This window comes from Protopterus annectens, chromosome 7.part0 (assembly GCF_019279795.1).
Source record: "Protopterus annectens isolate FY-2018-M chromosome 7.part0, PAN1.0, whole genome shotgun sequence".
NCBI classification, from domain to species: domain Eukaryota; kingdom Metazoa; phylum Chordata; order Ceratodontiformes; family Protopteridae; genus Protopterus; species Protopterus annectens.
Genome location: NC_056739.1, coordinates 1,106,147,605 through 1,106,175,269, shown reverse-complemented (window position 1 = coordinate 1,106,175,269; position 27,665 = coordinate 1,106,147,605).

The window sequence follows — 27,665 nt, the reverse complement described above, 5'->3', positions numbered from 1 at the left end:
AGTTCAAGGTGTTTGAAACATTCATATTACTTAGAGTACAAATTAGACAGTCTTGTGGACCACAAATGTTGTTAAACAATTAATATTATTATACTTGAAATGATATTCAACCTAATAACTGATTTTCATCTTAATAAATTGATAACATTGCAACATGTTAGTTGCCAGCATTATCTTTTTATCTTAATTCCTTTCATGGTATTTAATCTTCAGTTCAGTTTTATAGTGATAGAGGGGAAACTCTATCTAAATCTGGGAAAAGGAGAGAAAGGTTGAAGGGGGGTTTATTAGAAGAGGATTAGACAAAGACAAAGCCAGTGAGAATTTAGCTGAGATTTAAGTGCAGTCTTGAAAAGACTGCAGGAAGGAAGGGTACTTATAGTAGTGGGAAGGTTGTTCCAGAGCTTGGATATAGCGTAGGGAAATAGTGCTTCACCTGCTGAGTTTTTGGCTTTGGTGACCTGGAGTAGATTTTTGTTGTAGGAGCGTAGTGGTCTGGAAGAGTGGTAGGGTTGGAGAATTGTATGGAGTGATGGGATTCTGAGAGGGTGGTTTACCAGTTTATGAGCAAAGGTGAGTTGAGTTTGGTGTAGGAGTTGTGGGAGTTCATGCCAGTGAAAGGTCTCTAAGGGAGACACAGCGGTGGCAAGGGTAGGAGGCATCAGTGGCAAATTTTGCAATTTTATTGTAGCAGGCTCCGAGTATGTATAGGTCTGACATATCAAATCTCAAAGTGTGTGTGTGTCAGCTACTTGGGCAGGGACATGAAGCACTGGTTGAACAGACAGGGTGATGGAGGTTTTGGCATGGCCACTTGGCTGAGATCTCAACCCTATAGCTGTATCAGTGGGGAGTCTTATTGGGGATTTGGAGAAAGAAGGAGAAACCAGCCCCAGAGTGACTGTGATCTCTGCGTACTCTTAAGGGAAATTGAACTTTACTGTGTGTGTGCATTTGTCATCCTCCTAATGTGTACATCCCCTAGCTGTTGCCAGTGGTGAGGATTGAGGCTCCTTGATTACTTGGCCAGTGGAGGGGTGTCACACTCTACTTTAGCAAATGCTTCACATTCATAGTAACTGCTTATCACACTATCTACCTGTACCTTTCAAGACCTGCTCTCACCATTTTTTAGAAGGGACTTGTATCTTGTCTTTTATTTCCTAGCATAATAGACTATTTGTAATACTTGTTTATAATGATTGTCATATTTAATTGTCAGTTTTTATTATTACATCACTGGTGTCTCCTCATGCTTTATTGTGTCCTATATATGTTTATATGTATGTGTGTGCATGCATATATATATATATATATATATATATATATATATATATATATATATATATATATATATATATATGTGTGTGTGTGTGTGTGTGTGTGTATATATATATATATATATATATATATATATATATATGTATATATATATATATATATATATATATATATATATATATATACATACATATATGATTTACTATCAAAATGAAGAATAACACTTCTTTATTTAATACAATGAAATAAAACGATGAAAACAAAAATGTTTCACATTTTTGGAAGGGACTTGTATCTTGTCTTTTATTTCCTAGCATAATAGACTATTTATAATACTTGTTTATAATGATTGTCATATTTAATTGTCAGTTTTTATTATTACATCACTGGTGTCTCCTCATGCTTTATTGTGTCCTATGTATGTTTATATGTATGTGTGTGCATGCATATATATATATATATATATATATATATATATATATATATATATATATATATATATATATATATACATACATATATGATTTACTATCAAAATGAAGAATAACACTTCTTTATTTAATACAATGAAATAAAACGATGAAAACAAAAATGTTTTACATCCACGTATTAAATTTCCTTTCTCTGACCTCTGCATTCATCATTATTCGACATGACAGAAGGTGACGTCAGACACCCAGGGCTTTCAGTTTAATGTGTCATGAATATTTTACTTCCTCAGAATATGTTTTTACTGTTTTGCAGGGGGACAAGTCCCCCTTCACCCCCCAAGACACCCTGCAAATTATATATACCAATACCAAGGTCATACTACAGTGAGGAAAAGGGTAAATTTCCTGATCCTCACTGTACCAAGATCTCCATTCACAATGCGAAACTCATAATAACGAATTACAGTTTGCTTTCATTATCTTGAGTTCATAGTAATCCAGTTCGGCATTATGAAACTTTGAAACTATACTTTCCTTCAACTGTCATTTGATCAACTGTATTTCAAGCTTTTGATTGTAAACCTATATAGATATATGTGTGTGTGTCTGTGTGTGTATGTACATGCTTTTTGTTTGTAATTACATCTATACTACTCTTTTATTTGATGTTATTTAACTTTGTGGACCTTTTCTCCCTGGGTCACTGCTTAAAATGGGTATTAATTACCCAAGCAGACTTTCCTAGTAAACAAATGTCAATCAATCAATCAATAAATAAACATGTATGCCCCCCTTACTCCTGCGATAGATTCAAGGGGCTTCCATTGATTCTCCTGGTATTTTCTACATCTTCTTCTAGTAAAGACTCACAAACTGTCTTTACTCTGGCCTCTCTGTAACAGGCAAATGTCTACAACATTGTGAAATTCCACCTCTTCTTTTAATAGCATTTTTTCAGTTGATTCACATTATACTATGGTATTACTGGTGTTTTCACCTTAGTATATGGTATACATACAACACATTGCAACAGTATATCTGACTTATTAAATAGCCACTATGGTACAATGAACCCTCTCACACCATACAGCTCCCAGTTCTGTACTGAATACAGGTTATGGGACTGGGATTACCCAACAGCATTTTTGTGGCGGTTGACAAGCCTTTACCCAATGATGAAACAGAACGGCTTTAGTGACGTAGTTCATATACATAATCTGGTGTTTGGATCTGGTTGCTTGTACAACTGCTGCAGGAGTGCATGGTCAGTTACAAAAATAAAGCTCCCTCCCAGAAAGTAATATCATAAAGCAGTTAGTGCCCATTTAATACCAAGACATTCTCATTCTGTGGCAAAGACTCATGTCTCACCCCCAACTTCGCTTCCTATTACAGTAGTAGTCTGCATGTTACTCACCACATGCTTCTTGGGATAACACAGCTCCAAACCCCTCAAATGTGTCAGTGTGCACAACAATTGTTTTAGTTTTGTCACAGGCAACCAATACCAGCTCTGAACATAGGATAGTTTCCAGATGGTTAAAAGTCTCATTTGTTGCTAAAGTTCACATTACCTTTTGAAAGGTGTCAGAGTACAGTCAGTGGTAGCAAAGTTAGATATGACTTTACTATAGTAACCTGCTAATCCTAGGAATGTTTTCCCATATCATTTAGTAGTGGGTACTGGCCATTTTTTCACAGTCTCTGTTTTTTTTTTGTTTGTTTTTCACTTTAATTACCCCTCTCTTAATCACGTACCCTAAGTATCTATCTACTGCCATACAAAGTTTACTTTTGGCAACATTAACTGTAAGTTCTGTCTGTCTTAAAAAATCCAGCATGACTTACACTTTGGATAAACGTGACAGTCATTATGCATAACTTACAACATCATTAAGGTAGGCTGCTGTGCATTGGATGTGAGGTTACTGACCTTTATATATGACCTTTGGAAGGTGTAAAAAGTATATAATGAAAAAAAAAAAACTTCATGGGTGGAGAATGTTGTCTTGCCTTTAGCTTCAGCAGGAGGTGAAATCTGTCAGTACCAAGTGGATACATCTACAGTGATCAGAATCTCTGCTTTGAATACCCTTTCTATGAGCTCACCCTCTCTGGGTGTTGGAGAAGTGTCAAATTTTGCTACAGCATTCAGTTGTCAGCAATCATTACAAAATCATGTGTAGATGCTCAGCTTAGAACTAACGCAATCAGATTGTTCCAGTCACCTTCAAACAATTCAGTAACTCTTAGTTTAAGCAATAGTTTAATTTCATTTATTGCTTTTCACTGAGATTTAAGGATGTTCTGCAGTTTTCAGGTTTACTTTCTCCCCTGGCCCAGTTTCAACATGATTCTAAGTTCAATCTCCGTTTCCCACTATGCCACCCATTAGGCAGATATAATGCATTAGCGCTAGTTTTTTCAAGTTAAGTACAATTTGCTTACACTGAAAAAGTCAAGGCAAAAATCATTTTTTCAACTTTAAAGAACACAAGTTCACTTTTGCCTAACATACATCTCTTTATTTACAATTCCACTTTTAAAGTTTCTCAGTGAAACACATTAGTCTTTACAGCTAGCATGCTTGATATTACACCTCTGCTCAAAGTGAATTGTAATTCCAAATATATCCACAGTTAAAGGTTTTGATATTCCTTCAGTAAATCCATAGTTAAGCTGTGGGTATTCCTTCAGTAAAGCCACAGGACTTCTGTCAATATTCCTGGTACTTTCCACATTATCTTCTTGTCAGGGTAAACCAACAATATCCACACTGGGTCTTAAAAATCCTCTTCAACATTTTGGGCTTCCAGTTATTTTAACAGCATTTGTCCAGGTGATTCACATCATACAATGCTATTACAGTTTTTTTAATGCTATAATGTGTTACCTACAGTCACCACCACCAATTTTTACCATAACATAAGGTGTATATGCAACACATGAAAACATTTATTTGATATATCAAATAGGCACTATGCCACAAACTGATTATTAATACGTATGCCAAATGCACTGGCTCTACGTGTGTATAAGTTATCATCTAAGAACTTTAAACCATTAAACATGGTGTTTTAGAAACTGTATTAATTTTGCACAGTTCTTGCATAAGTTAGAATTTCAGAGGATTGTAATATCAGCAGGTTTAGAAATAATGCTCAGTCCCAATCCCCTTCAATAAACACACATCACACCAAATGACATTTGACGACCTTTGTTAAATTTCCATAACATAGCTTTGTTCACCAAATTCATTAATTACAACTATTCATAATATAATTGATTCTAAACACAGCATAACATCCTTGTAATGTTAATCAGGGCAGTGTACCTACTCACCCTGCCCAACAAGCAGGGTCCATACCGCTGCTCGCTTACTTTACTTATGAAGCAGTGTCCCATCTCACTTCATACACCATTCATTGAATTACCTTCCACCACATAATCATCATCCTTACCTCAGCTTGCTTATCTATTCAGCAAACTTCCTCCAGCTGCTCATTTTCCTTTCCCCAGATCCTTGAAATGAACATGCCAAAATGTGATTGCTTAACCCAGCTACACTAGATTAAAGCCCTTAAGCCCCTTCCCATCCTTATCTCATTTTCTACCAACCACCCCTGCCTCCACTTAACCCTTTCACCTCCCCAACCCACTTAACTCCCCCTAATATCCACTTACCCCCCCCCCCATGAAGATGTCCTGGGATAACTTAGTTTGTTGCCAGACTTCATTTGTAACAGTCACCTACTTACCCTCTCAGTTAATACATTTAAATAAAAACAGTCAACAATGACCAGTTGATTGTATATTGTTGAATATTCTTTTGATTTTCTTGCATATGCCCTTCTTCCTTACTGTATTTATTCTCTCATTACAACTGATATCTGCCCTATTTCTTATACATGATCAGCCAGTCTGTCTTGACTCTTTCTGCCTCTGTCAATTATTTTCTTAGCATTGTCACTCATCATGTATGCATTTGTTTTTGAAAACTCAAGCCAAATTATGCTTTTTCTTGCATGTTGTGTGTTCATTTCCTGAGGCTGAGCACTATCTGTTATTTGGGGTTGCTGTGCAAAGCAATCCCAATTTTAAGCTATTTCTCCAGATACCATGGCAGCCATGAGCAGAACATTCAATGACCCAGTTCAGAGGTTTCTTCCATATTTTCTGATGAAAGCAAAGAAGCTAAGGCATTTTGTAAGCTTTCTGTTTTATTTTTTTCATGCCCCTAACTGATTCAGTAAGCCAATCAAAATAAGTTATTAGGTATAAAATCCTGGAGTCATTTCCTGAAAAAAACCCTCCCATTCAATGAATATTCATTGCTGGCAGCCTTTGTAGTCCAGCAAACACATACAACTACTTTTAGCTGTGCTGTTAATCTTGATGACAGTGAACTGATTGAATGATTGACAGCTGTACAGTGACAGTAAGAAATGAAAAGTAGTATGGGACATAGAATTGTCACTAGTTACTACTCCTTACATCTGTTCTTCACCTCAGTGCGTGTTACCGTCCAAAAATCCTACTTCTATAATGTGTTAGTGCTTAATGAAGATTATACAACTCCAGGCTCATGGTCTTTGGTCAATATAGGCTGAGAAGTTGCATTCATCCCAGATAATGCATTCAGGAAGATTGTCAATCTGAGCCCTCTGCAGCTTTTCAATTTTAAGTTTTATAGCATCTCTTCAAGGACTTCAACTAGTTTTAGACTACATTAAACTCATTTACTGGCTGTACGTGACCATGATTTTAGAGTTTTAGTTTCCTTATGCCACTGTTTTTGAAAATTTCTGGATTTAAATAAAAACTTTTTTTTTTCAAAGAACAAGCTTAGTGTTGATATTAATAGTGATGGCATCCCATTTTAATATTACGCCATTGCTTTTCAGTATTATTGAATTCTGTAGTTTGAAAATCATCAATTTGACAATTACTCTTTTTTGTCCTGTTTTCTCTTAATTCACCAGTGTGAAAAGAGTTGTATCTATTTTGATGCTCATATTCCTTAGTTCAGAGTCACTGTTCTTTTCTCTGCTTTATCTCCTTATTTGTTTGATGTCATTTTCTTGTTCTTCTTTTTACTGAAATTGTTAAACAGCTTACATAATGCAATATTAATATGTACTACGAGATTGAAAATCAACATATGAAACAATAATTTGCTATCAATTTTATGTGATTGGGATCAGTGCATGACATTACGAGGAGGTTTACAGTGTTTGTTTTACATCATGGTAATTAGGTGATTGCCCCCCCCCCCCCAGCTAGAAGGTAAAAGGGATCGCAAAATAAAGATCCTAATCCTTCCAGATCTCTGAGTTTGTGGACGCTTGTGCATGTAACATCTTTCTCCACTGTGCTGAAATCGGAAGAAATAATGTCTCTAAGGGGAAATGGTGCCATTCTTGTAAAAGAGTGAAAATATGAAATAATAAATCCCTCCCTTTCTGCCAGCCTCTCATATAAACAGCCAGTATTTATGGTGGTGACTGTCTTACAGTTTTGTCTACCTATTTTTCTGGGGACTAGCATTTACACATTTTCATGTTTTGCATAGTAACATTTCTTAAGATCACCACAAATGTAATTCGTACAAGGGATTATAAGAATATTTATAATGAGAGAGATGATTTGATTTTCAGAAAATGAAGATTGCATAGTCTCAGTTATTCAGTGTAATATGTCAAGCTAATAAAGGTGTTTAACAGACAGCAATAATCAAATTCATGTCAGTATTGCTAACCCATCCACATACAGAAGTTAGCAAAAATGTTTTTGGCTGATTTTCCACTGGTGACTGTCAGGATTAAAGAACAGAGTACATGCTCAGGTTTAAAACTCTTCACTTGTTGTTGTATCTTTCGTCTTTTCCCGGTTAGGGGTCGCCACAACGGAACTCCGGTCCGCTAATGATTGGCAGTAGATTTTTACGTGCTGGATTGCTGGGCCTAACACACAACCTTCAACGAAGGAACGCCCATTCACTTGTGTAATGACTCTAATTAGTGAAGGCCTAATTACTAAGCATATATTAATGGGGCTATGGCTGGGAAGAAGCTGATTTTACCTAAAGTAACTGGAATGGCTGCCGCAAACCTTGCAGTGTGTGAAATGTATAGAATGGAAAAAAACTGAACTTTACTGCTAGCAAAATTGCTTTCATTGGAGAATCAGCAAAATTTTTGAAACTAAAACTAAATATGTTCCTCCAATGTGGAAATATTTGGAGTGCCTAGACTTATTTCCTTATTTGAACTCACGTGTTGTACTCAACTTTTCCCCCAGAAAGAACTAAAAGACTTTAAGAACAGAAAGTGCAGCATGCATTTTTAAATGTAAACAGGAAAAACTTCCTTAGACTGTTTTAAGTAGCAATCGGCTAAGATACTGACTTTCTTCTGGACTGTGGTTAAGGGACTGTATTTCTGGATCCAATTCAAACTGGATTCCATTTTGCTCAACTACTGTTCAGACTTCTAAGTCAGCGATAGAAATCCCGTATAGAGGTTTAGCTACTAGAAGATCTCAATACTTCTTAGAATTTTCCTTATACCTTCTATCTGTTTAAAGCACATTAATTTTACATTTTTGCATGATTGAAGCTTCTTGTGTGTGTGATTTTTACAAAGTGCATTACTTTTATTTATTTCCAGTAAAGAGTGTTATTGTTCAATTGCAAATACTTGCAGCTGATGATGTATTTACTTTTAGCTTAAAGATATATGCATGGAATGCTGCAAAAATAGCAATTGGCTTCAAATTTTTCTAGACTTACTGCTCAAGTTATTGCTCCCAGAGAAATATTTAACTTATTTTCTCAGTAAATAGTGATTGTGTTTTTCATAGGTTGTATATTTCATAAGTTTATAAGTATTTACTAGGCTATTAATCCTTGAGGATATTTAGAAGCCCAGCCATACATTCCCATGAAGTTTTAGCTTTATATTTTAAGGAAAGAGAACCAGAGCCGAACAGAACATTTACATGTTTCTCCTATCCATGTGAGCAAGGCATGGGTGCCAGAACCATAGAGCCAGGGGGAGCCCCCCACACACTTTTACAGCTGCAAGACCTGTCGTGAAAAATTAATGGAGTTTTCATGCTAATGTGAATTCGCACATGGAAGTTAAACTAACTAAACTAGTTGTTCTTGTTCTCTTATTGCTCTGTTACAGGAGTTATGCTGCCGCTGTTCCGTTGGTACTGCCAGAGCTAGAGTCATGCCGGTAAGGGAGTTTTGCCTGTGTGTGTGTGTGTGTGTGTGTGTGTGTGTGTGTGTGTGTGTGTGTGTGTGTGTGTGTGTATAAAATGCCCCAGTTAGGTATACCTGGTGGTTAGTGTTACTCAGGATCAAACAAGAGCCTGAATTCTCTACCCATACCACCACTTGTGATTCAGGGAGTTGAGTCCATAGTTCTCCACTGTCCAGATTTTTACAGATTGTTTGGCTCATACTTTTGGACTTTTCCTCTTAAAATTTGTGTTTTTCTGGCAAATCAGTGAGAACTGAATTTACTAAATAATGATAGCTCTAAGTTTCAGTCTTCCTCTCTTTCAGGAAACACATGGTAACACAAAACACTTTATTTTAGCAACTTTCTAAGATTATACAAGCAATATTTAAAATGTGTCCCTGGTTTTGGGTCTTTGCCCCCCCCCCCAAATAAATGTTGTCTTTTTCCAGATTTCTTCTGCTGTGAAGTTTAGAGATTTAGTTGATCATCAAGTGGATTTTACAAGGAGCTGAGAGCTTCAAGGGAAGAAAAGTTTGGTGTTACTTATGCTAAGTTGTTTGCATTAGTAGTAGCACAACAGGTAGTATACTTGCTTTTGATGCAGAAGGCTGTGGGTACTACTCCCACAGTATGCAGATGGATCTCTGATACTGTACTGTGTTGTACTTTAATGGGAGTGGATGCTGCAGTCCTATGAATGTCCTCTTTTGGAGGAGTTACCTAGTAACTATGAACCTGTTATCAGTTTGCCATCCATTCCCCATTGCAAATTACTAGCTTATCATTTTTTAATGTAGCATAGGCAATTTATTCTTCAAGGGCAACAGGCACTTTATTTGTAGATTAAACAATGAAATATGAAATTGTTTGCTATCAGCAACCCCTTCATTAGTTACAGATCCCTTTAATGTGGAATTATTTAGATGACTTACTTATGCAGAGATTTTGTATATTTACTGATATTGGTGGATTGTAATAACAGAAGTCTGAGTGGCCTTTTATGGTTGAAATTTTCTGAAATGGGTAGTTTTGTCATTATTGGTGGATACATTTTGTTTCATTGCTTACTAGAAGACTGTTCCAAACTACAAATTTAAACACACATTCTAACAAGTAGTGCTGTATTATACAAGGAATATAATTTAATAAATCAGGTTAATACAATCATGCTTGCTCACATGATGCAGGAGATCAGAATAGGGGAAGAGACTAGTCACCAATGGAGTCCCCCAGGGTTCAGTGCTGAGACTTTTTCTGTTTGGCATGTATATCTCAAAAGTAAAAGGAAATACCAAGTCTGAGATGACTGCAAGCTAGAAGCAGTTATTGAATCCCCAAATGACTTAACCATCATGCAGGAAGATTTGTCCCAAACAATAACTGGTGCCAGAATCACAAATTGAAATGAAACTCCAAGAAATATATTATCGTATCCTTTGGGAAGTCATCTACTCCAGGGAACTGCCAAATTGATAATGCCCCCTGAGAACTGACCCAGTTGTTTGGCATTTGGGAACTTGTGTGTACAGTGACCTAACTTTTGACCAACACGTGCCCAGAGTCATAAGAAAGTCTTTCTATATTGCACAGCTTATAAACAAATTGACTGTGACTAAATCTAGAGATGTTATTGTCCCCCTTTACAAAGTCCTCATTAGGTCAATCATTTTGTATAATGCCTACTTTGGCATGTATCTGTCCAGACCCATGCAACAATTTGAATACCCACAGAGATACCTTACTAAAAGGATACAAGTCCTAAACAATGGGTCTTGCATGGACCACCACAAAAATGTATCACTATACTCAGTATCCTACAGAGTGCAACTTGGATCTAAGGATGGGTAATAGAAAATGTACTCCAGGATTGCCCCTCGTGCCACTAATGGATAGAGGCAGTTCCTAAATGCTGCATCCCTTGCATGGGTCCCCTTAACATTTTTATAGTATGATCACATTTATTCTCACTAGGGCTAATATACAATTATCAGCCATGTGATAGGTAAGACCAATCAGGAAATGTTAATTCAAGCACCAACATGGAAATTGACTAGGCTTAAAATGTTCTTCACATGAACCTATGTTGTAGTAGTAAATAGTTTTTAAAAAAATTGCCCTTTTTAGATCACTAAATCTCCCCCATCACCCTCCAACCCCTAGTCTTCAACAGCTTCCGGCACCTCTGGGGCAAGGTTGGTAAACCAGGAGTGAATTTGTGGTTACCCATTAATTCATCCCGATTGTCTGAATAATATAAGATAAGTACATTGCTTTATGTGGGGAGGAAGGCAATTCTGAAGAAGTGGTATGCTCTATGATACATATCTGTTCCTCCAGCATGTTCTATGTATGATGCAAAAGAGACTTATATGTGATGAGTGGATGTTTATGCTCCCAATGGATTTTTGAATGTGCAGTAGGTCTGATAGAATAGGGTTTGCCATGGCTGTGTACAGCAGGCAGAAATCAACTCTCAGTAGCCTGTATGACACCAGGAAGAGGGACAAGGCTGTGAGCTGGTCTGCATAGTTTTTATGATTTAGGCACTTGATTTTCTTATTAAGAATGCACTGAGGGCATCCAGGTTGTGTCAGTTGTTCAGACAGGTAGATACTGAAGAGGGCATTATACTCAGTGATCAGCCTGATGAGTGCAGAGTACATTGGAATGATCACATCCCTGTACCTGAATGCCATACCCATAGTAATAAGGTTTTCAATAAAAAAGACTTTCTTACAATAGTGGATAAGTGATGAATGAAAGACAGCTCGTTGTCTACATAGATTCCCAGGTCTCTAACTACTGGATTAATTTTTAGGGGTGCGTCAATCTTATAAAAACAAGGAACGTCTTCCTTGCTGAAGGATGGTATTATATATTTCTTGGCATTTAGATTTAGCCAGTGGTTTTGACACCAGCTATTGGTTAGGAAAAGGTCCTCTTGGAGGATTTTGATGTCCTCTGGGGAGTTTATGATGGCGAAGTTTACAGTCATCTGCAAGCTTGCTCAACTATAAACCTTTAAAACAAACCAGACTGGAGCCAGAGTAAAGTTGAGTGCTTTTGTCCCATTTATTACAGAACTTCCTCAGAACTAACAATTACATACAACCATTGCCTTTTATAACTCATGACATCATTACATTAATTTGTTACTCAGTCTTATAAAGTAAAACTAACCATACATAAAAAATATATATACACATACTTTTACTGTCATCAACTAATTACATGAATAATACATAATTCCCAAACTCATAACTTTAAACATATACTTGAAAATAGACATATTACTAATATATATAATTTTTTAATTATTTACATGTTTTAAATAACTTTTTACAGAAATCTTGTAATTTATACCTGTAATAACATCCGCTCTCAGAAAAATCTGCCATTTCAGCTCTATATTTTCTAAAAAAAGGTTAAAAGAACCTACAAATTTGTCCTTACTGACTTTCTCAACTACAAAAAAAGTGAATTTCTTAAAATTTGTGCACTTCACTGAGTGCTTAGCTAGGGCATTACTTAAATCCTTCTTTTTAATGGCTAAAACATGTTCTCTAACTCTGTGATTTAATTTTTGAATAGTCTTACCTATATAGAAATTCTCACAACTGGAGCACACTGCAAGATACACAAGCCCTTTGCTTTGACAGTTAAATCTCCCCTTTGCTGTTAACATATAATTTAAGTGTTTAAAATGATAACTGTGTACCCCCATCATGAACCTACACTGTGTACAATTAGTACATGAAAATGTACCAAAGCAAGAACATGTGTAATTTTTCTTGCCAATTTTAGGTCCACTCTCCAACAATTCTTTTAGATTTTTAGTTTTTTTATAAATCTTGGCTGGGCCCATACTATTTTACTAAGTTCTTCATTACCCAAAATAATTTTCCAGTTTTCATTAACAATTTCCTTAATCAAGGGCTCATCTGTACTCATAGGTACAGGAAAGGCATGTTTTAACATTTCACCACTGGTTTCATTACGTTGATGTGTAACATTAGTATGAAAACCGACTTTTAAAATAAGCAGAAACTTAGTATCTCTATTGGTTGTAATATAAGCAATAACTTCATCCAAATCCTTGCAAGTGTATCCTCTATCAATGAATAATTGCTTGAGAAAATTGACTTCATTGACAAAGTTGTCTTCCTCACTAATCATCCTACTGAGTCTTATGACTTGCCCCTTAAAGACATTAAGCTTCATGTATTTTGGATGAAAGCTTTCGAAATGTAAATAATTATTAGTACATTTTTTTTACGAGAAATATTACTACTAATTACTTTTTTGTTAATATCCATACTGATTTTAACATCAAGAAAATTAACTTCCATACCAACACTAACTATGGTAAATTTGAGCCAAGTCACCCTCTCATTAAGTTCGCTAAAAAATTCAGCCAACTGTTCACTATTTCCTGCCCAGATGAAAAACAAATCATCAATATATCATTTATAATAATGAACGTACTTAAATAATTCCAACTTAGTAAGGAATTCTAGTTCCCACCAACACATGACCAGGTTAGCGAACACTAGTGCAACATGAGCACCCATCGCTACCCCACTGGTCTGTTGGTAAACTCCTTCTCCAAACATAAAAAAATGTATTCATTAACACTAATTCCATAAGCTGACATATCCCAAAAATATCTTGTTTAAGACAATTCCTATGTTTAATAAGGTAAAGCCTCATAAATTCTAAACCTTCAGTTTGTTCTACAGCAGTGTATAATGAACAAATATCAAAAGTACACAGCATAGTCTCATCTCCTTGTAATTCATATAACCTTAATTTGTCTAAAAACATCCAGGAGTCCTTCAAAAACCATTTACTGTTCTGCACTATGGAGTTAAGTATTCCATCTAAATAAATAGAAATGTTTGATGTTTTTCTATGTGGAGCAGACACTATGGGTCTAAATGGGGGATGTTCAGTATTCTGAAGTATTTTAGGAATACCAAACAAGATCCCTAATTGTGGCTGTTCTACAGTAAGAAATTCAAAACGATAGATAGTAATACATTGTTGATGTAGTAAATCCAAAAGTATTAAATCAACTTCTTGGAATTTCTTTCTGACTGCATCTCTAGAAACTTTCTTATATTTATCTGTATCATTTCATTATAATTAACAACATTCATAATGACTAAACCTGGCACTTTGTCTGCTTTCATATATCTAACGTCTTTATAAGAAATTACCTGTTTTAAAGCCATAGATTGTTTTATTGTCAAGTTACTCTCACAATTAAATTCATGTAACCTACCTCTGTATGTCAATTATAAATATCATTTTCACAAATTGTAGAAAAAGTATTCAACGTGTTGACCAACTGAGGGTTAATATTACTTTTCTTTTTCCATTGACTACTATCGTTAGTGGTTATATCATGGTAAAGATATTTCAAATTGAATTTTCTGACATATAACTTGAAATCTAAAACAGTATCTGTAATTCTAGCCCTATGTGCTGGTAAAAATGAAAAAAAAACTTTCTTTAAAACATCAATTTAATCTCTAATAAAGGTGTTGATGTCCTCTAGGGAGTTTATGATGGTGACGTTTAGTTATCTGCAAGCTTGGCCAACTATAAACCTTTAGCAGTAGCTTTGGCCTCTGAAATTAACATTTAGCTAAGATAGTTTATCTATGATACTTAAGCTGGGGATGGTGTTGAATTCCTTTGCAAGGTCTAGATATATCGTGTGTACTTATTTGCACTCATCCATTGCTTTAGTTACCTTCTCAAAGATATCAGCCAGGTTACATAGCTAGGATCTACCCTTGACAAATCCAAACTGGCTTTGGGCAATAATTTGTAGGTTACCTATGTTCATATGTATTCATTTCATACTGATCTTTTCCATAGCCTTACAGAAAAGGCTAGTCAGTCTTATGGGTCTATGCTTTCCCACATCCATTGACACCCCACATTTGTGCAAGATGAAGACAGTTGCTGACCTCTGTTCATCTGGCACAAAGCCTGTTTGGAGGCTGACATTAAATAGCCCCTGTACGGGGGGTCTGACAGGTCCTGTTTCAGGCTGCTCAGTAAGCAGAACATTTTATTATCCGGACCCATAGAAGCAGTATTTTTTGTCTTATTCAGTGCCTTGAGGATTTGCTCATGGGAGATTTGGGGGGGTGTAGATGTGGATAGGTGATCAGAGAATGTAGACAGGGAGAGGGAGGAGGGTGAGTTAAATGTATAAACTATTGCATTAGCTATGTCCTTTGGGTCCTAGTATGTGATATCATTTACTACTAACTCTGTGCAGCACTGTACATTGTTTCTTAGGCTTCTAACATAGTTAAAGAAGACCTTGTTATTGTCCTTTGGCTGGGTGGCAATTTGTACATCATATCTGACTGTAATTGCTTTGGTCAGGGACCTGAGTTCCTTGTTAAATTTTCAAGATATTTTCAAGCATCTTGAGAATTACATTTAGTTTTACATGCTATGAATTTTTTCTTGTTATACAGCCTATTTTTATATTTGGTTACCACCATGGGGAGTTATTTTTGAATTTGGCATTGTATTTACTTCCTATGGTGATACATGCTTCTATGCAGTTATTCACATGTGGATAGAATTTGGCAGTAAACAATTCTACATAAGCAGCTGGTTGTCAATTGGAAGGGAATGTTGAATGTAGCCAGGTCATCACTCAGTTTCAGTAGATTAGCCTTGGCATAATCCCTTAATACTGAGGTATTGGAGGATGTAGATTAGACTTGGCATAATCCCTTAATACTGAGGTATTGGAGGATGTAGATTATCCTTGGCATAATCCCTTAATACTGAGGTATTGTAGGATGTAGATTAGCCTTGGCATAATCCCTTAATACTGAGGTATTGGTGGATGTACATTAGCCTTGGCATAATCCCTTAATACTGAGGTATTGGAGGATGTTTCTGGCTTCAGTCTTAAAGAGAGTGTGACTTGTTTGTAGTTCAATTTGACCAGACAGGGAGTTACAATTGGTAGGGAGCAGAGCTGTCCCATGTTGGTGAGGACCAAGTCCATTATTTTATCTCCCATGGTTGGTGTATGAACTAACTGGTCCAGATAGTTTTTATTGATGAAGTTCAGAATCTCTGGGTGTACAAGTTAGAGGATGAATACATCTCCCAGTTAATGAAGGAGTAGTTTAAGACCCCTAGGATAAGGGTGTTTGGTTTAATGCTTAGGGCCTCAATACTAGTTAGGTACGAGTTATGGGCTGATGGAGACATAGAAGAGGTCCTTTAGTTAGCCATGATGTGATAAGGGATCTTGTTAATTGTAAGTTAGACATGGAGGAGTTCATTATCTTGTCTAACTAATCTGGAGGTGAAATGTTCTTTTACAGATATGGAGACACCACCATCTTTAATGCCTTCATCTAGTGCAGTGAGCCTGAACGTGTGGTAGGCATTGAAACCCTGCACTTGTGAGGTACTCTGAATGGTCTTGAACCAGGTATCTCTATTGATGCATATATGAATCTTTTCCAGAGTAAGAAGTTCTTGTAGAGAGTGGAGTTTTTCATTAAGGCTTCTAGCACTGAGCAGCATTACCTTTATGTTATTCACATTCTGTTTTGTTATGCTGTAAAGACTGATGTTGCTTCAAAAAGTCAATATGGGGCTGGCAAGGTTTTAGCCAATATATGAAAGCTTCAGGGGCAGATGTGGGCCATGCCTGGCAAATCAGTTAGGACTGTCTGCAAAGTCTTCTTAGTTTGATATATATTGGACCCCCTTTGAATGACACCAGAAATTAATCAGTTATTGAAGTCAATAATCGGTTCATTCTCGATGATGGTAAAATGTTGCCCAAGGCTGACTTCATACCTGCCTTAGACATATATTCCAAGAGCTCCATGATGTCCCTCTTCATACAGTCCAGGAAGGTACATCTTAAGTCTTTTACACCCACATATAGGTTCATAGGTGTGTACTAGGCTAATGGCCCTGGAGCCTTTACAAGACTAGCCCATATGATTACCCTGGCATCGTGCCACCCGACTTTAGTTCCCAGTGCCTCTGTCAAGTAGCGCTACTGGAGTGATCCCCGGGGTGAACTTTCTATTTCCCATCCACTCATCAAGATTTCTCTTGAAGAGGGCCAATGAGGTGCTCTGTCTGACATGTATGGGAAGTCTATTCCATAGCATGGGCAGTCTCTGGGTTATGAACCTGCCCCTCCAGCTTGTTCTGTTCTGTTGATTGTGGTAATGAGGTTAATGTCTCTGGAGCATGTGGTGCAGAGGGATTGGGATGTCTTTAGATGTAACATTTCTAACAGAGCTGGGTCAGACATGGCTTTGTAAGTCAAGCAGAGATCACCTCTAAGTAGGCAATATGAGACAGAGAATAGTTAAAACAATGACTTCGCCATATGTGTGTACTTGTGGTGCAAGGACTTAAGTGCCCCAATTGATGTGACGAATCCTGGCACCTGCTAGACAACCAACAGTGACTCTTTCCTTGATATCCTGGTGATGGGTGCCCCAGAGTATATCACAATGGACTCACCTATAACTAGGATGTTACACTGTTATGAAGTTGAAAAGAAAGATGAAGACAAACGATAAGTGTTCTCAGTTTTATTCAGTTTTCTCCAATCCCACCAATATAAAACTACTTCCTTCAGTGACATAGTTTCTACCAAGATACTTTAAATGTAAAGTTATTCCTCTGATGTTACTGAAGTAACTGTGAACTCAGAATGCAGTTATCAACAGCTCCTACCACTAGATTTACTGTACATGCAGAGTGCCATAGGAAAGAAACACTTTACCTTAGAGAATGGATGTTGTGTGTTTGCAAGGTTGCTTAGAGTATTTGTTTCTTAGGTTTCATTTAGGTGGCCTTTGTGGTTTAGATAGGCTACTTTTAAGAGCTTCAACATATGTAGGCCTGTGTGTTTGGTCCGATCTGTGTGGGGTATGTTTAGTGTGTTGTTGTGTAGTACTGAAAACCTGCTTGTTATTTGTAGTGTCTTCATTTGAGAGTTTTGCATCCAGTATCATGAAATAACTGCATTTCACACACTATCATTTTCTTTAAGTAGTAAGTTGTTGCCAGTAAACATGAGACAATTGCTACATTTTCTCTGGATGCCCATTTCTACCAAGCTGACTACAGAGACAGCTTGAAAGTGCAAATCCATGGTTCCAGGTGTTAGCGAGAGCTGAAGGAGAAGTAGAATCTACGAGGTTTGGCATCTATGGTGGTGCTGTCTGTCTGATATTACACATAGCACTGGTCTCAAGACAGATGCATGCAGCTAGGAATCAAAGATCCTTAGCTCCTCCTCATCAGAAGCAAAAGAACAGTGTTAATCCTAAGCTGCTTCCAGAAAAGTGGTATTAGCGCTGCTGTTTCTCGATTCAGTACACCATCTATATTCTTTTATTGGTAGATAATTTTGGATAGAATCTACAGCAGCTGAATGCAAAAGACAGCCATGTTTTTGATAAGTAAGTGTGTCTACAGTGCCATAAAGGCTGAGAAGGCAGTGTTATTTCTGGAGAGATATCATCAAGCCCACTTGGAAAAATACTCTGTGCATATGAGTTTATGTGCAAAATAATCATTGCAAAATGTTAATTACAGTCAGCAAGGCTGCAGGGAAAGCTACTGGGCTCTGTTCTGTTGAGCTATTGTTCATAACCCAGATCTGTACCAGTACAATGTCAAGCTTATTTTAATGTGATAGCCATAGGCTATTACATGAGGCAGCAGTGTACATTTACTATATGTTTCTAATTCCATCTACCCCCTCATATATTATTTGAAGCCAATAGTGCAAACTTGTGACATCATGTATAAAATGACAGCAGCTATTAGCATCTTGAGACCACAGATAGCCTTTGTCCATCACATATCTTTGGTATTGGGATATATTGTAAACTTAATTTGTATAGCCAGCAAAACAGTTTTGTTACCAGACACAATAAGTACCCTTACAGCTACAAGGTAAATAAATAGCAGTTTATCTTGCATAGCAGTTATTTCATTGCTTAGACACAGCAGTTAAGAGACAGAGAAAAAAACTCTGTGGAGTATGAAACAATGCCAAACATCACAGCTGAACAAAGAATTTAGATTGAAATGAATGGTCAGCACTGAGGTGAGAAGTCCCCTGGATTCAGTTAAGATTCAGTCCACTGTATACAAGATACTGTGTCATTAATGTAATTGCCTATAATGACAGCTTTTTGGGATTATCAATAAGCACTGACCCCTGTTTGCAGCCATACCCCATTCCCAGCTGAAATGAACTGCAGATAATGGCACCTGTAAAACTGTCTCTCCCTTGCCACCAACTGCAATACACTGCCTGGGCATCCAAGTTGCTTGTCATCTCAGCCTTGTTCGTTCTGCCAGGTTGGATTCCTTTCAATCTGAATTCTGCAAACAGTCTGGTAGACTGTGAGAGCACAGCATGCAGTAAAGGTACTTGTCAGTTTAGTCTAGATGCAAATTGAAACAAAGAAATTGGTGCTAGAAATGAAATTCCCTGAGGTTAAAGTATCTGACAAAATGAAACAGCTTGAGGTGCAAAGACAGTCAGGGCAGAGAATGTGAGAGGGAGAGACAGAGTGAGAACTGATATAAAAAGACTAAAAACAAAACAAAAATAGATTTCATCTGTAGGAAAAGAAAAGCAACAATAAGAAGAATATGATACTGGCTTGACCAAGAGAAGATGGCCTTTTATCAAAGGCATATAACTGTGTTGAAACGACAGCTGGGTACCATGGTCTGTACTGAACTGTTTCATTAAAATAAAGAGACTGAAGGCTGAGTTTTATTCAAGCACATGATTATGTGTGCTGTCACTACCTAACTGTCCAGCTGTAATGCATGAGTGTTTTTTTTAACTTGCTCCTTTTAAATGTGAGGCAATGTGTCGATTAAATAAAATTACTAGTACAGATTGCTATGATTATGATCAAGTTAAAATGTATTGTCCAAATGTTTTAAACTTACTTCTGACATTATAGGAAAAATTGAGAGAATATATGATAAAACTAAAAGACAATGTCTGTGATTTCGTTGGTGAAAAAACAATTTAATAAGTGGGCAAGTAAATGTCAAGTTACTATCTTTGAAATGCTGTCATATTTTACAATAAGAAACTTAGCACTTACTGTTTTGTCTGAGGATGCAAGAAACTGGTTAATATCTCAAGAAAGTAACATTGCTAAGGAAGGGGGTGAAATGTGTGGCCACTATCAAGACAGCATGGCACAGCTTGTTTGAGATGTAAGGCCCCAACACTACAGATTGGAATGAGGGCTCCAATAAGCACCAAGCTAAAACTTCACAATACATGTCGACAAAGGGGGCAAGTTATTGTCTGCAGTACATATCATGGGGTATATTGTTTCTAGTGTATCTAAATGGGGCCTGTATATTCCAAATGTCCATATCAGCAAGATTGAGAAGTAAAGCCATATGGAGCCCAACAGTGACAGTACCACAGTGGTGGAAGGTGGTCTTCAGACAGCATCTGATCCTGATTATCACAGCAGTACGTCCCCTATCCTGGTATAAGGTAAGTAAAATTGTACTAGTAAGAGAGCTACTACATCAGTCATAACAAATATTACCCCAGCACTTACAGGTGCCATTGGCTGGAGTTATATTACCCCAGCACTTACAGGTGCCATTGGCTGGAGGTTATATTACCCCAGCACTTACAGGTGCCATTGGCTGGAGTTATATTACCCCGGCACTTACAGTTACCATTGGCTGGAGTTATATTATCCTGGCACTTACAGGTACCATTGGCTGGAGTTATATTACCCTGGCACTTACAGGTGCCATTGGCTGGAGTTATAATCCCCTTGCAAAATAATAATTGCAAAATGTTAATTACAGTTAGCAAGGCTGCAGGGAAAGCTACTGGGCTCAGTTCTGTTGAGCTGTTGTTTATAACCCAGATCTGTACCAGTACAATGTCAAGCTTATTTTAATATGATAGCCGTAGGCTATTACATGAGGCAGTAGTGTACATTTACTATATGTTTCTAATTCCATCTACCCCCTCATATATTATTTGAAGCCAATAGTGCAAACCTGTGACATCTTGCACTTACGGGTGCCATTGACGGGAGTTAATTTCAACTGGAAAAAGTACAAAGTGACAAAGAATAGGCTTTATCTGATTATAATCCCAGTTGCTATCCTAATAGGTACAGTAAACTCTCAGTTAACTGGAACTCAAGCAACCAGAACTCCCAAGCAACCAGAAAAAAAAATCAAAGAAATACAGTACAATTTGCATGTGTTGCACTTTCTGTTTCCCTCCCTGCACAAATATACCTTATGTTTTTAGAGTTTTAAAGTTTTAAAAAGGAAGATAGGAATAAATTTCCTCTCTCACCAACCTAAGAACAAGTCAAACCAAGCAAACAGTATAGGGTACAATATTAGTCAGACCTATATTTAATAGTTACTCTCAAGCAACCAGAAACTACAGTTATCCAGCATCTACCAGTCCCCATGGGTACCGTTTAACTGAGAGTTTACTGTAATGATTTTAATGTGCTTTTGTGTACATGGGGTTGCATGCAACCTGGCATAGAAGCAAGCACATGGGGAGGGCAGAAGGAGGGGGGTTCCAGACAGTAATCAAATTCCCAATAGAACTGAGGCTGGTAACATAGCTGCTTCAGCTAAGCAGTATCAGGAAGCCTGAAACTAAGCTACAGCTGTCAGAAGGTGATGGACTTCCTCTGAAAGGGGCTATTTCATGAGAGAAGATGGATGGTAGTGATATATCTAAATCTGAAATACAGCTATCAGAAATACTGGACTTCCACTGGAAGGGCAAGTGCGAAGGATTTCAAAGAGAGAACTATGACAGATGGAGGTCTCAGATTCCACTTTTCAAAACATAATAGAGGTAGCCTAGAGGGGGGGGTTATAACCCTTAAGAACAACAGGAGTCTATATAACATGGACGATCTGAAGGGGAAAAAAAGACTTTTGGAGGGCTAGAGGGAAAACTGTGCAGCAATAAATAGTATCAAGTGCCTGCCAACAGGCTGGACTAGCCGTAACTCAGAATATTCTTTTTTTCTTGCTATATGGTCATAAATCAAACACAAAGGGCTTATGTAAAAATGTTATTATCCAGGCACTGCAAAAATGTGAGAGAGTAATGCAAAATGTGTGATCACTGTTTAAAAGTTGTTATGATAAGAAATTGGATGGCACAATGATACAGCAAGTGCCATGATTTTGTGACAATAAGATATTCCCTGGTTCGCTTTTTGGCTGGGGTGCCTTCTGTTTAGAGTATGCATGCTCTCCCTGTATTTCTGTGGGTTTTCTCTGAGTATTCCAGTTTCTTCAGTCATCCCAAAGACACATGTTTGGTGTGTGCGTGTGTCTGTATATGTGTATGTGTGTGTAATATGGAAGAAAGGCCTAGCAATCTACTTCAATTCCCTACTTATTTGGTAAACTCAGTAGATGATGATGAATGCTTCCATGTTTGCTATAGGAATCAGATGTGATTTGACATTAATAGGTTGATGAAGATAGGAAGTAAAGTCAGAGAGTACCCTAGTGGTAGAATTCCATGTACACTCATTTACTCAGTGGATTATCAATACTATAGGGTTATCTATTAGAGCAAACAGAAGTCAGGTAGAAATGGCAAAAGTGTTTTACACTTTTATTAAGAACACACAGAGCCTTTTAAGACAGGGAACTGGAAAAATGTAGTTTGAGATATACCTTTTAATCTAATCTTCATTGTTGATGGTCTCTCCAGAATGCTCAACTAAGTCTAAAATGGGTAGAGAAGTGTGGAGCAGCTATTTTAAGATAAAGTAAATATATATTTTTTTCATAAAATGTTTTTGCTGTAACTGTTGCATCATGTACAATGTAGAAAATGTACAAAATGAAAAAATGTCACTTTACTGAGTTTAAGTTTGCTTTTGTTGGAGAGGCAGACAAACTACTGAAAATAAAACAAAATGTGTTCCTCAAATGTGCAATTATTTGCTTTTCACTACTGTATCTCACTTCTGGCTAACTCATGAGATAAATTTTCCATCCCCTGCAGCACATACAATATGTACATCTTATCAAACCTCTCATTCCTATGTATCCTATGTATCCCCACCCCTAACCAAGGAAACCACGGTGAATAACTTCTCAAAAGCAAACTTCACACTTCTCAAAACTGAGGTGGAATCCTTCAAAGCCCCCGGGCCAGTGGAAAATACGGCCCAAAATGTAGACTCCTTTACAAAAGCATTCTATGGACACCTACAGGAATGCATGGAGCATGCTATCCCAAATAAAACCAAGACTCACTCCTCCAAAGGCAGGAGACCTGTCTGGTGGACCCCTGCCATAAATAAGCTATACAACAGAAGGAGAAAGCTACTACATGATAGAGCAAAATCCCAAAAAGGGAAGGAGTCTCTGATCAGTACTAGCAAAAAACTACGATCCCTCATAAAATCATCTAAGGCCAGCTTCGAAAGAAAAATTGCACAAGACACTAAAGATAATCACAAGGCCTTCTTTAGTTATGTCAGAAACCTGGGAGGCAACTCCCAGATATGCTCTGAGTTAGTGCAAAATGACAAAAAATACACTGAACCCACAGACATTGCCAACATCCTGGCAGAAAGGTTCAGTGCAAACTTCCCCCCCCCTTTCCCCCAAAAGAGCAAATGTCTATCCCAACAGAGTGTAGCCTTCCTGAGATCACAGATGCACAGGTGAGAGCTGCCCTCTCCAAAGCAAAAAACACAGCATCAATGGGCCCAGACGGTGTCCCAGGCTGCATCTTACATGAGCTCCAAGAAGAACTAAACCCTCATATAAAGTCACTGTTCAATCTCAGCCTTACTACAGGATATGTACCCAAGGAATGGCGTACAGCAACATTGGTCCCACTCCACAAAGGTGGTGCCACAACAGACCTCAGAAACTATTGCCCCATAAGCCTGACTAGCCTGGTCTGCAAAGCTATGGAGCGTATCATCATGGAAATCATAAACAAAGACATTGAGAACCTCCAGACACTGGATCCTACTCAATTCAGCTTTGTTAATGGCAGATCTTGCCTCTTGAATCTGGTCGACTTCTTTGAAACAGCTACCAAAGCCATAGATGAAGGGAAGGTAGTCCACACAGCCTACCTGGACCTCGCAAAAGCCTTCGACACAATACCCTACTCGGGCATCATAAATAAGCTCACCAGCTTAAATATCAACCCCTATGTCACAAGATGAGTTGCAAACTGGCTCAGGGATAGAACCCACATGGTCAGAATAGCAGGTGCCATGTCAGACTCTAAACCAGTTACAAGTAGCATCCCACAAGGCTCAGTCCTGGGACCTCGTTTGTTCGGTATATATTTCTCAGAGGTACAGGCTAACACGGGTGGACTATGGCTGACCAAGTTCGCAGATGACTGAAACTGGGTGCCATAATTGACTCTCCAGCTGACACAAGCATCCTCCAAAAGGGTCTCACAGAGATGGATAACTGGTGCCAGAGCCATGGCCTAAAGCTAAATGCCAAAAAGTGCATAGTCATCCCCTTTGGGAAAAACAAAGTGCCCACAAATTACCACATAGGTGGTAATCCATTAAGTACGGAAGAAGTAATTAGGGACTTGGGGACCCAAGTAGATAGCAATCTCTCCTTTGACAATCACGTTGCCAAAGTGGTTAGAAAGACCTTCTATATAGCCCACCTTATCATGAAAGGATTCACATCTAGATCAAGAGAGGTCATTGTGCCCCTATACTCATCACTTATCAGGCCCATAATTGAATACAATGCCCCATTTGGGATGTACCTTACCTGACACCTGCAGCAACTGGAAAGACCCCAAAAATACCTCACCAAGAGGATCAAGGGGCTCAAACAGATGCCCTATGCAGCTCGGCTAAAGAAACTCTAGCTCTACTCAGTTGCGTACCGCTTACTCAGAGGCGATCTGTGTCTGACGTATAAAGCCATGTCCAACCCAGAATTAATGGACATGCTTCACCTCAGGAAATCCAAATCCCTTAGAGCTACATGCTCCAGGGACTTGACCCTCAGCACAGAAATAAATAGGACATGCTAGAGGGACCGATTCATATCCCAGAGGCTTCCCTCACTCTGGAACAAAATCCCAATCCATGTTAGGCAGAGCCCCTCACTGACCCTCTTCAAGAGAAATCTTGATGAGTGGATGGGAGATCGTAAGTTTACCCCTGGGATTTCTTCTGTGTCCCTGCTTGACAGAGGTACAGTAAACTAACTTTAAAAGGGCTACCTTCTGTGAACTACTATACAGAGGCACAGTCAACTAATCTAAAAGGGTGGTGAAAGCCAAACACACTCTGGCTAGGCTTATAAATGCCCTAGGGCAGATAGCCTAGCATCAATCTATGAACCTATGAAGTAAGATAGCAAAGGATTGATGCATCATATTAAACAAAGCCAGAAGAAGAATGAAACACAAAGGACTGCAATTTATAGTCTTGAAAAAATGCCTTATGTATCCATGAGAGCAAAATCATCATCTTAACTTAACAGACCAAACAAAAATCAGCAAATTTTACCACAAACTATTTTTCTTTGTATCTAAAACATATATTTATAGGGAAAAGCACAATTCTCAACATGGGTAGCAGAAACTTCTCTCTTACAAAACGATTGTTCATTTATTTTCATTTGGTGGTTTAAGTTCCTGTGTTGAATTTGTTTTTATTTTAACCTTAAATATTAATTCAGGATTTTGAGTTTAAGTCTTGTATTTCTTTTAGGATTTTGCAGCTCATAGTGTTGTATAGCTTGTCTGTCTGACCTGCTTGTTAGATCTCTTTAACCTTGAGGAGGATAGCATTACTGTATGATGCATAAAACGCTGCAGGTGTGTGCTGAGCTGCATGCATGTGCTGCAGTCCCCCAGCACTACCAGAAGCATTACTTGTGCTGCCCCACTACCACCAGATGCAGTTCCTGTTCTGCCCTACTACCACCAGATGCAGTACCTGTGCTGCCCCACTACCACCAGATGCAGTACCTGTGGTACCCTAGTGCAAACAAATGCAGTACCTGTGGTGCCCCAGTACCACCAGATGCAGTACCTGTGGTACCCTAGTGCAACCAAATGCAGTACCTGTGGTGCCCCAGTACCACCTGATGCAGTACCTGTCCTAGTATGACCAGATGTAGTAGTTGTGGTGCCCCAGTACCATTAGATGCAGTACCTGTGGTACCCTAGTCCAACCAAATGCAGTGCCTGTGCTGCCCTACTACCACCAGATGCAGTACCTGTGGTGCCCCAGTACCACAAGATGCAGTACCTGTTCTAGTACAACCAAATACAGTACCTGTGGTGCCCCAGTACCACCAGATACAGTACCCGTGGTAGCCTAGTGCAACCAAATGCAGTATCTGTGGTACCTAGTGCAAACAAATGTGTTACCTGTGGTGTCCCAGTGCCACCAGATGCAGTACATGTCCTAGTACAACCAGATGTAGTAGTTATGGTGCCACAGTACCTATAGATCCAGTACCTGTGGTACCCTAGTGTAACCAAATGCGGTACATGTGGTACCCTAGTGCAACCAAATGCAGCAGCTGTGGTGCCCCAGGATGACCAGATGCAGTACCTGTGGTACCTAGTGCAACCAAATGCAGTACCCGTGGTGCCCCATTACCACCAGATGCAGTACCTGTGGTACCCTAGTACAACCAAATGCAGTACCTGTGGTGCCCCAGTACTACCAGATGCAGTACCTGTCCTAGTGCAACCAAATGCAGTACCTGTGATGCCCCAGTACCATCACTTACCACCAAATGCGGTACCTATCACAGTGATACATTACAAACATATAAGCACATATTCTGCAAAGTACATTGTCATGCCACAATGAACATATATGTGGAGGTGTATGCCTCTTCATAGTCCTGGGACTTGTGTCTTATACAGGAGACTTGTTACCTGCCTAAATTAAATATTAGTTTAAATGTAGAAATGCCAGATTGCACTACCTTTATGTGTACCTTGCCGAAATTAGATAAATAACTTTTCATACTTTCGCATTGCTGCCACATTTCATATCTGTAGGTCCAGTTTCAAGTTAAAATTAAGTTAGGCTATTTTTTTTTCTTTTCTTATTTATTTTCTTTTTTTTTTTTGTTCCTCTGTGTGGTACATCTATGGATCACAGTGAGCTATACTGTTCCATTCCTTCTTGTGAACCTCTTATAATAGTTAAACACACTTACCATATCTATAATGCTCTGCATTCTGTGTGCTCTATTTTTTACTCCATACCGAGAGTTTGGGCAAGTTGTGAATTGCTTCTTTTCTCATCCCATTTAGCTATGTTGGGTTATATACTGTTTTATGTCTCCAAAACTGATATTCACATATTACTGTCCTAACTGCTTGCACTCATGCAAACTAACTTTCTCCTTCTGTGTCTCTCCAATTATCCTTCATTTTCCAATGATTTTAACATTTTCTTGCTTCATTGCACCATGAGATCACCAATGAAGTTACATTGTAATTTCTCTAGTACAAATATTTATGCATTTCGTATGCAATACTCCTCCAGATGTCTGGCTCCATAGCTTAATTTTGTTTCCTTCTACCTCATGCTTTTCAGATCGAACTACTGTGGCTTTCTGTGTTAGGTTGTGCAGCACA